We start from the raw sequence: 8,937 nt of genomic DNA, 5'->3' as shown, positions 1-8,937 counted from the left end.
CAAAGTTAAAGACTGGGCAGTCTCAAAAAATCAGACAAGACGTATTTGCCCTCACTATGGGAAGTAATGTTGGTCTGCAATCGAGCTGCACAGCTATCTTAGCATCCATAATAAATGACAATGCAAGCAAGAAAGTGGCATCTTCGATAATGAAGGGAGCCGATGCAGTAAAGGATAAAGACTTTTAAAGGCGATATATGAAAAAATGAAGAGTTTTATTGCATCTCAGGAAACTGTTATTCTGGCGGGGGAGTAAAATAGTATCAACTTTTAGACTGTTAGTGGAAGTAGGAGAAAGGTTATGAGCTATTGGAGCAGTGGCTACTCTGCCACTATATTGGATGAAGTGGAGACTCTTGAGAATTCTAAGGAAAATTATTTGAACAAAATGAGCATGTGATGTGGCGCTATCTGAAGAGAGACAATCATATTGGGCCAAATGCTCTTGTGTAGGCCGTTGGCATTCCACTGAGACAAATAGAATTGTTACTTCCCCCATTATGCGACAATTAGCGTAGATAGCAAGAGTTGAAGCAGTTTCATTTCCTGTGCTACCAGCCCAACCGTTCAATATTTCACAGATGCCTTACTTTCTTCAAAGTAGAATGAAATATACGTCTGGTTTTTAAATGTTATTTCAGCAATTTATTTTTGCACATTCGTCGACCTACTTTTTTTTCACGGCTTAAGCAAGCCCAGGTACGCAGTTGAGAGCTAATACTCGTAATTTGAGGGCCATTGTGCAAAGGCTGAGCATGTCAACATTTACTGTCTTAAGGTGAAATGAGAGAACACATAAAATTATTTTATTGAAAGGGAAAGTCTAGCAATTTAAGAAAACTGATGCAGCTAAATAGTCATTTATGTCATCGAAGGAGTTCGACCAGAAGATTAAGTATTTTTATTGCAACGTCTTTTGATCTCTGCTGTTTTACCTGCTGCATTGTATAGGCTGTTATAAGTATCGACATTGTTGATATTAGCTGCCTAATATGTATGCTTACTGTTTCCTCTCTGGCCCTACTTTGTCGTACTGTAAACCAGACAAGATGGTCCTTCATTATTTTGTTACATTATTGAGATAAATCATTAAGATTTCACAATCTTTATGTACAGTGAGATCATCATTACCTGGATTGTACGGATTAAGGTTCTCTCATCTCGACCTTATTGTTGTGGCTCTAAATGTAGTTTTATTTTTAAGAGACCACATGAGGTGTACAAGGTCCAACTATCTTAGATCCATGCATTGCAAAGATTGCACATCACATCCTGAACACCTGCACAATCTCATTCTTGATATCCTGTTCAGCAGTTGGCTGATTTCCATTGTGTGAAAGACAATCAAAGGCCAGGGAATTGCAGTGATGATATCGAGAGCCAGAAAATGTCCGTCATCACAAGCGAACATATATCAGTGGAATAAAAGCAAAATACTGTGGATGCTGGGAATCTGAAAAAAAAAAACAAAAATAGCTGGAAAAACTCAGCATTAGACAGCATCTGCGGAGAGGAACACAGTTCACGTTTCGAGTCCACATGACTCTGAGCTGGGAAATATAGAAATGAGGTGAAATATAAGCTGGTAGAGGGGGGTGGGACAGGTAGAGCTGGTCAGTGATAGTGGAGGCAAAGAAGAGATTGCCAACGATATCATAGATAAAAAGACAAAGGGGTGTTGACAGTGGTGACATTAGCTAAGGAATTTGCTAATGAGGACATTAAGGGTTGCAAGCAGGACAAGCAAGTGGCAGATGGCCCGAGTTGGGGTGGGGTGGGGGGACGAAATCGAAATTGGCTAAAAGGTGGAGATAAAACAATAGATCGAAATACATTTAAGAATGGGTGGGAAAAGAAAAAATTATATGTATTTTTAACAATATAAATCATTGGAAAAGGGGGATCGGAAAGGTGGTGGGGGGTGGAGGAAAAAGTTCATGATCTGAAGTTGTTGAACTCAATATTAAGACCAGAAGGCTGTAAAGTGCCTAGTCGTAAGATCAGTTGCTGTTCTTCCAATTTACATTTAGCTTCACTGGAACATTGCAGCAAGCCAAGGACGGACATGTGGGCATGAGAGCAGGGTGGCGTCTTGAAAAGGCAAGCGACGGGGGGGTCTGGGTCATGCTTGTGGCCAGACAAGGCGGTTCTGCAAAGCGGTCACCCAGTCTGCTTATGGTCTCTCCAATGTAGAGACATCAATGGAACTTTGCCAATGATTGTTTTTCAAGCTCATATCCATTGCTTCATGAAATCGAAGGGCGCTGGGGATTTTGTTGAGCTTCTCTGTACATTTGCAAACGTTTATCTACTGTTGACCAATCTTTGTCAATTAACGTCAGTATTGGGGTTGGAGAGTCTAACATTGCTAATATCTTAAATAACTATTATCTAGTACAGTAAAACACAATTAGTTGTAGAAATCATATCATGTTGCTGAAGATCAATGGTAAGTGTCGCAAGTCTTTCAGGAAAGCCGTTTGAGTCTAGACGTGAATTGTAATTATAAAATAAAAAATCTAACTTTCCAAAAATTTGAAAACATTTTAATCTTTCCAATTTGTAGACATTTCCATTTCAGCACAATTTGTTGTTACCAAACATCTAAACAGTCATGGTCGACTGCAACCAATATGGTGGATTATTCTATGCAGGCCCTGTTCAATATTGAGTGTAGCAGTTATATAGCAAGAGAATATGTCTGTAACAAACAGCGAACACCGAAGCAGGTCTGACAGAGCAGTTGAGGTGCGTGCATAACTATGTTTTTATTTTTAGTTCAATTCTCTCATCTGTGCCCCAAATGCAAAGTGTTGCAGTAAAGGCTTCCTCCAGAGCTGTCCTCCATGAACTAACTGTTCTGAGGCCTCCCAAAGTCTCTCACTTTGCTTCATTTCCAGAGAAAGGTCAGGAGGAATTATTGGCAATATACGAAAGCCCTTTAAATATTTCCCTAATTACAACATGCCAAATGATCGGCCAATAAAAGTAAAATACCCCGAATGTCGCACTAAACATCTGATCTACCTAACCTGCTGCCTTCAGTGACCTGCGCACACGAAGTAAAAGTCTCTTTGTCCATGTATGTTTTTCAAAACCCTACAGTCCATGGTATATCCTCTTGCCTTGCTTGTGCTCTCCAAATCTATCGGCTTATGCTTCATCGAATTAAATATATTTGCCTTTTCCCAGCCCATCGACCAGTGCAACGGTATGTTGCTGTAGTCCACAGCTTTCTTCCTCACTGCCAATCACGCGGCCAAGTTTTGTATCACATGCAAACCTCCCAATCCTCCGCCCCTGCCGCTGAGCAAATTTTAATTCCAACTTACCACTTTCTTTTGGATGCCTCAGGAATCTAAACGACTCGTTCTTACACAATTTCTCTAGTGACACATTCAATGGCAATGTCCCCCCCCATCTCTGTACACATTAGAGCGTGGCACCGCAATATTAGGCTGATTACGAAGTTTGAGGCACAATTTGCTGATTTCCCCCTAACTCCGAGATTTGGCAACAGCATTTCACCCCGTTTTTCAGTTATATGCCAATGATACAATTATGGGCCGAGACCTCAGCTGTTCTTCATCTTTCACCACCCACTCAGCTTAGAAGGTTTTGCAGACACCCAGCAGCACCCTTTGCCAGGGCACAAAGAAGGCAATATACCATCGTGGAGTCACATCGGTGGCTATCGAACAACATTACTATTCCCCCATCCATTGCACCTTATATCGCTATTCCGCAGCGGAACCACCACTTTTACCAATTTTCCAGAATTCAGTAAGGATTTGGGAGTGAATGCACTCACGGGCCCCACAGACTATCTGCTGCATCCAATTGTCTATATGACGGTCATCCTTTCCGTTTCTGGCTGCACAACAGTCAACTTCCGAGGGAAGCCTGCAGCAATGCATTATACATGTGGCTCTGAGATTCGTAAATAGCCAATAAATATCCTTTCCAATCTAAGGATCCCCAAGCAAATAACAACCTTCGTGTAATTCCAGCTGTATATAGATTTAGAGTTCTGAATTCATGATGCTTTTAGTTTCGAGATAAGTGGTCCTGCCATAGCAGTCATCCTGATGGGACCAGGAGTGATCAGCGATACTGAGTATTTTCTCACTAGCGGAGAGTGGAATGTTACTGAATAATTTTGAAAATAATTCGGATTGGCTCGGCAGCTTTTTATGTCATTCTTGCCATCTTTAATCTTGCTAGTGTAGGCAGTTAATAATCGTCTGGAAATAATGTTGCTTTCACGCTCCAAAGTAGGTGGCATATTGTTAATGTCACGAGGACTTTTTTTTTTAAATTTGTATACTGTTTTTGGGCACGAGTATAACATCCAGCTACGGCGACTATTGGATATCAAATTCAACCAGTTAATCATGCTGGAATTGGAAACTAGTTTCAGTAATTGTGATCCATTGTCATGAAAACATATAAGGTTTGGCGGATGGCAGACAGCGTGGGACTGGGAATTTGGTGATATCATGAATTTCATGGGGCGGGGGGCGGGTTGGAATATGGCTGTGTCAAGAAAGCATCGAACTATTGACATTGAGTATACTTATAGGTTAATTAGCTAGATATCTAGATCTCTCAGTGGGCATTTGCTTAGTTCACGTTAAGGGGCGATTGTCATTTATAGGATAAAATCATCCCGCCAGCTCGTCTGATCTATAGGTAATTCCAGATTCAGGTCGACGTGGTTGATTCTTTCTTTGCTGCCTCTTAAATGGCGCGGCAAGCCTTTCGGAGCAATTGGAGATGGGCAACAAATGGCTGGTTTTGCCAGTGATATCCAGATCCCATGTAAGAATAAAAAAAATATATCCTCCACACTTTTCCTGACCACGATCATCTGCAATAAACTTTGGGATGACCTTTACCTGGAGCTGTGGGCCACGGTTCTGGCTCAGATTTTCGAGGCAGTAATCGGCGAATTACAATGATAGCTCATGATGACTAACGTGGAAGCCGGGAATTTGGTGACACAATCAATTTATTTGACAGGCGGAATATGGTTCTCAAATGAACTCGTGAAGCTACAGAGCTTGAGGATTATTTGATAATTATCTAGCTTAAGTATATAGCTAAGTAATATTTACCTTATGTTGTTTAGTATCTCAGTGGATATTTGCTTAATTAATTTCAAGAAGCCAATATAAAAAGTCCTTTTTGGCAACATCTACTTCAAACAAAATTCGCACTGTTTCTAAGAAGCTCTTTTTAAAAGTTTTTTAATTAATATGGAGGACCTTCAGGGAACTACAATCTTTAATTCGTGCGGCTCGTGGGAACGTCGGGATGCTTTATGCTCCCAGAAGGCCCATGTTTGCACGGCGTGACCGCAACTGTTCAAATCAGGCTGAGGTTTTCGGAGCTCAGGTGGCAGATGAATTCACTACCAGCCACATGTTTGGTTGAATATTTCCCGGACTTGGCTTTTCAGGATCCAGACACCTCACATCAAAAAGTAGTTTAGAATTGCAATTGCAAGCCACCAAACAAGTCGTAAATCCCTCTGAACATGTACTTCTGAAATTAAGGAGTTTGCTTTTGCGCAAAGTTTCTGTTTTGATGTGCCTTCGTCCTACATCAAACGAGATGAGGCATTTGCTGAGTCCGGACACCTTTACTCCCAGCTGTCCCTCCAGAATCAGCATCCACTGATGACACTGAATCCTTGACGCGCCTTGCTGATCTAGCGCACGCATATTGCGGGATTCCCAATGACTCATGTGCAAGTCTGGTATGCCTGATCTGGTAGCGCTGAGAAGACTAACGGCTAACCCAGACATATACATCTGTAAACCCAACAAAGGGATTGGTACAGTTACCCTTAACAAGTGTGGCTACATCAACAAATTGCACGCCATTCTTAATGACGGATCCAAGTTCTTATCCATTGGAACTGCCGCCCTGCATGACAGGACAGCCTTACTCGAAAGCAAGCTAAAAGAATAACTACTTGTTGAACATGTGCGAGAGCAACGACCTGAGTAATATATATGATAGCATTCGTGCTCTCAACTCACCGCATTCACGTATGTATGAGCTACCTAAGACAAAGAAAAGTGACGCCCCTATAATTCCTATCTTATTTATGACTGGTTCTTCACAACATGAATTGGCCAAATGGCTGGACGCGTTGCTGCCATCGCTGTGCAGGATTCCTTCAAATGCAGGACTTGCATACCAATAGCGATTTCGTGTTAAAATACTAATTTGACATTGCTAGCCTATTCACTAATGTACGGCTCAAGGAAGTCAAAGACTTCCAGACACTGCAGCAATATATCGTGGATCTAGCCCCCACTGCCATTATATCCTTAGACAGCACCTTCCAAACCGAGGAGCATTGCCTACAAGAAAGACATGAGAACACAACCACTGGAAGTTCCCCTCCACGCCATTCACAATGCTGACTTGAAAATATATCGCCGTTCCTTCACTATCGGTGGTTCATCATCCTGGAAAGTCCTCCCAAATAGCACTACGGGTGTACCTACACCACATGACTGCAGTCGTTGAAAGGCAGTTCACCTCTACCTTCTCAAAAGGAATTGGATATGGGCAATAAATGCCGGCATGTCCAGCGACGCTCACATCCATGAATGGATAAAAATAAATGTATCAGTATTCACTGAACGTATGAAATCAGCAACTCGCGCAGTTGAATTCAATTTTCAGGGCACCATGTGTTTTCAAATAGATGATTTTGCCATGGGATGTCCTTTACATCTAACTCTCACAAATGCCTTTGTTGGGTCCCACGAGAAACGTGTATTCGACGGAATGACATCCAGCACCCATCAGCTTGCGTATTTCCGAAATGAAGATGATACGTTTGTTACATTTGAGACCCCAGCTGAATGGAAGTATTTCCTTACACAGGTAAATGGGCTCAACCAATCAGCACACTATTCTCAGGAAGGATAAATTGTTGTTCCCTTTACATTCGACAGTCTTGCGAATTGTCTTGAAGAGTGCAAGGCGAAAAGCTTCGAAAACGTATCCTTTTTCGGCAGTGCTCAGGTTCTATTACCAAACGAGAATTAACTTAAATAGGATTACAGGATAGTCGGCACAGAAACAGAACATTTGGCTAAAAGGCTGGTATGGGCGAAGTGGGATCAGGTTCGTGGGGCACCGGCACCAGTACTGGGGAAAGTGAAAGTGTGGGTGTACAGTTGGAGCTGTTAACTTGTGAACTGTGCTGGGACGAGCGTTCTTGCGAATTGCATAGCTAGGGGAGTAGAGAGAGCTTTACATTAAATAAGATCAAGCTTGCATAGATGTAGCAAATCATGGGGAAGGTGCAAGGCAGGAGAGCATAAGAGTAATATGCCAAACGAGAGTCATTGAATAGCAGGAAAGGACAGAGAAAAAAAGCTGAGAATACACCAATAGTTAAGACTAGTTGTTACAAAGATAATAAAAAGACAAAACTAAGGGTTATGTATCTGAATATGCATAGCATGCATAACAAAGTATATTAATTCATCGCACACTTTGAAGTAAGTAAAGATGATCTGATCGCGCTTACAGAAACATGGCTGTAGGATGGCAAGGATTGAGTCTTGCCGAATGAGGGGCAAATGACATTCAAGAAGAAAGGGAAGCTAGGTGGAGGCGTAACGTTATTGATCAAGGATGGTATTATGCAATAGTTAGATATGTCCTTGGGTCAGGAGATCAGTATGTAGAATCAGTTTGGGTGGAGTTGAGGAATATTAAGGGAAATAAGTCAGTAGTGGGAGTGGTCCACAAGCTCCCTAACGGTAACCTCAATGTAGGACAAAATATCCCAGGAGAAATATTGGGTGTGTGTGATAAAGAGACGGTAATAATCATGGGGTGATTTTAATCTATGTATTAGCTGAAAACATCAGATTGGCAGTGGCTGCCTGTATAAGGAGTTCCTAGAATGCTCTTGTGCTAGTTTCTTAGAGCAGCAAATTTGGAACCAACCAGAGCATACGTGATAATAGATTGGTATTGTGTAATGTGACAGGATTAATTAATGACCTCACAGTGAAAGCACCCCCATGTAGTATCGGCCACTATATGATTGAATTCTGCATCCAGTTTAATAGGGAGAAGAGTGAAACTAAGACTAGTATTATAAAGTTAAATATGTACAACTACGTGGACATGAAAGCTGACCTAGCTGAAGTGAACAGGGATACTCAACTAGGGGATAGTTCAATGGAGCAGAAGCATCAGGCATTTAAGCAGACATTTCAGAATACTCACAGTAAGTATATTCCCACTCTAAAAAAAACTCTAAGGGAAGGAACCACCATCCATGGTTGACTAATTAAAATAAGTTAAGGAAGCGATCAAAATTGAGTATTGATGCAAAAAGCGACTTGATGAAGCTTTTCATCTTGCACTCATCAGGACACTTCGCAAGAATACAAGTATAAGGTGGAAACAACAACTTATACTGCATGTGAAGAGAGTGCTGATTGGTTGGCAAGTGGACTCTGATTGGTAGAGGCGTGGCCATGGAGAATGATCCACTGATGATGACTGTCAGTTAACTGCCAAGCACTGTTTGAAATTAAAACCAGGCAGCTGAAGCCTGGTTGGTCAAGGCATTGCCTTAAGAAATAAGTCATCAAATGGCTGTCACTCATTTCATTTAGCTGAAACAGGTGTAATTTGTCCTTTTTGTCTGCAAATCACATTACAGCCTGTAATATGTAAATAAAACAAATCTATCATGCGATATATCCCATCGAATTTCCGCTTAACAATCGCATATCGATAAACAAATGAAATATATAGTTATATATAGCTATGAGGAAAATTATTGATTCACTCATATAGAATTGTTATCATAATTATGTATTCCATCCATGTTACCATAATAAGGTTCATCATGTGTACTTGAGAAAAAAAGCATAATCATCAAAATAC

The sequence above is a fragment of the Carcharodon carcharias genome, chromosome 7 (assembly GCF_017639515.1).
Source record: "Carcharodon carcharias isolate sCarCar2 chromosome 7, sCarCar2.pri, whole genome shotgun sequence".
NCBI classification, from domain to species: Eukaryota; Metazoa; Chordata; class Chondrichthyes; order Lamniformes; family Lamnidae; genus Carcharodon; species Carcharodon carcharias.
Note: the sequence above shows the minus strand (reverse complement) of the source record.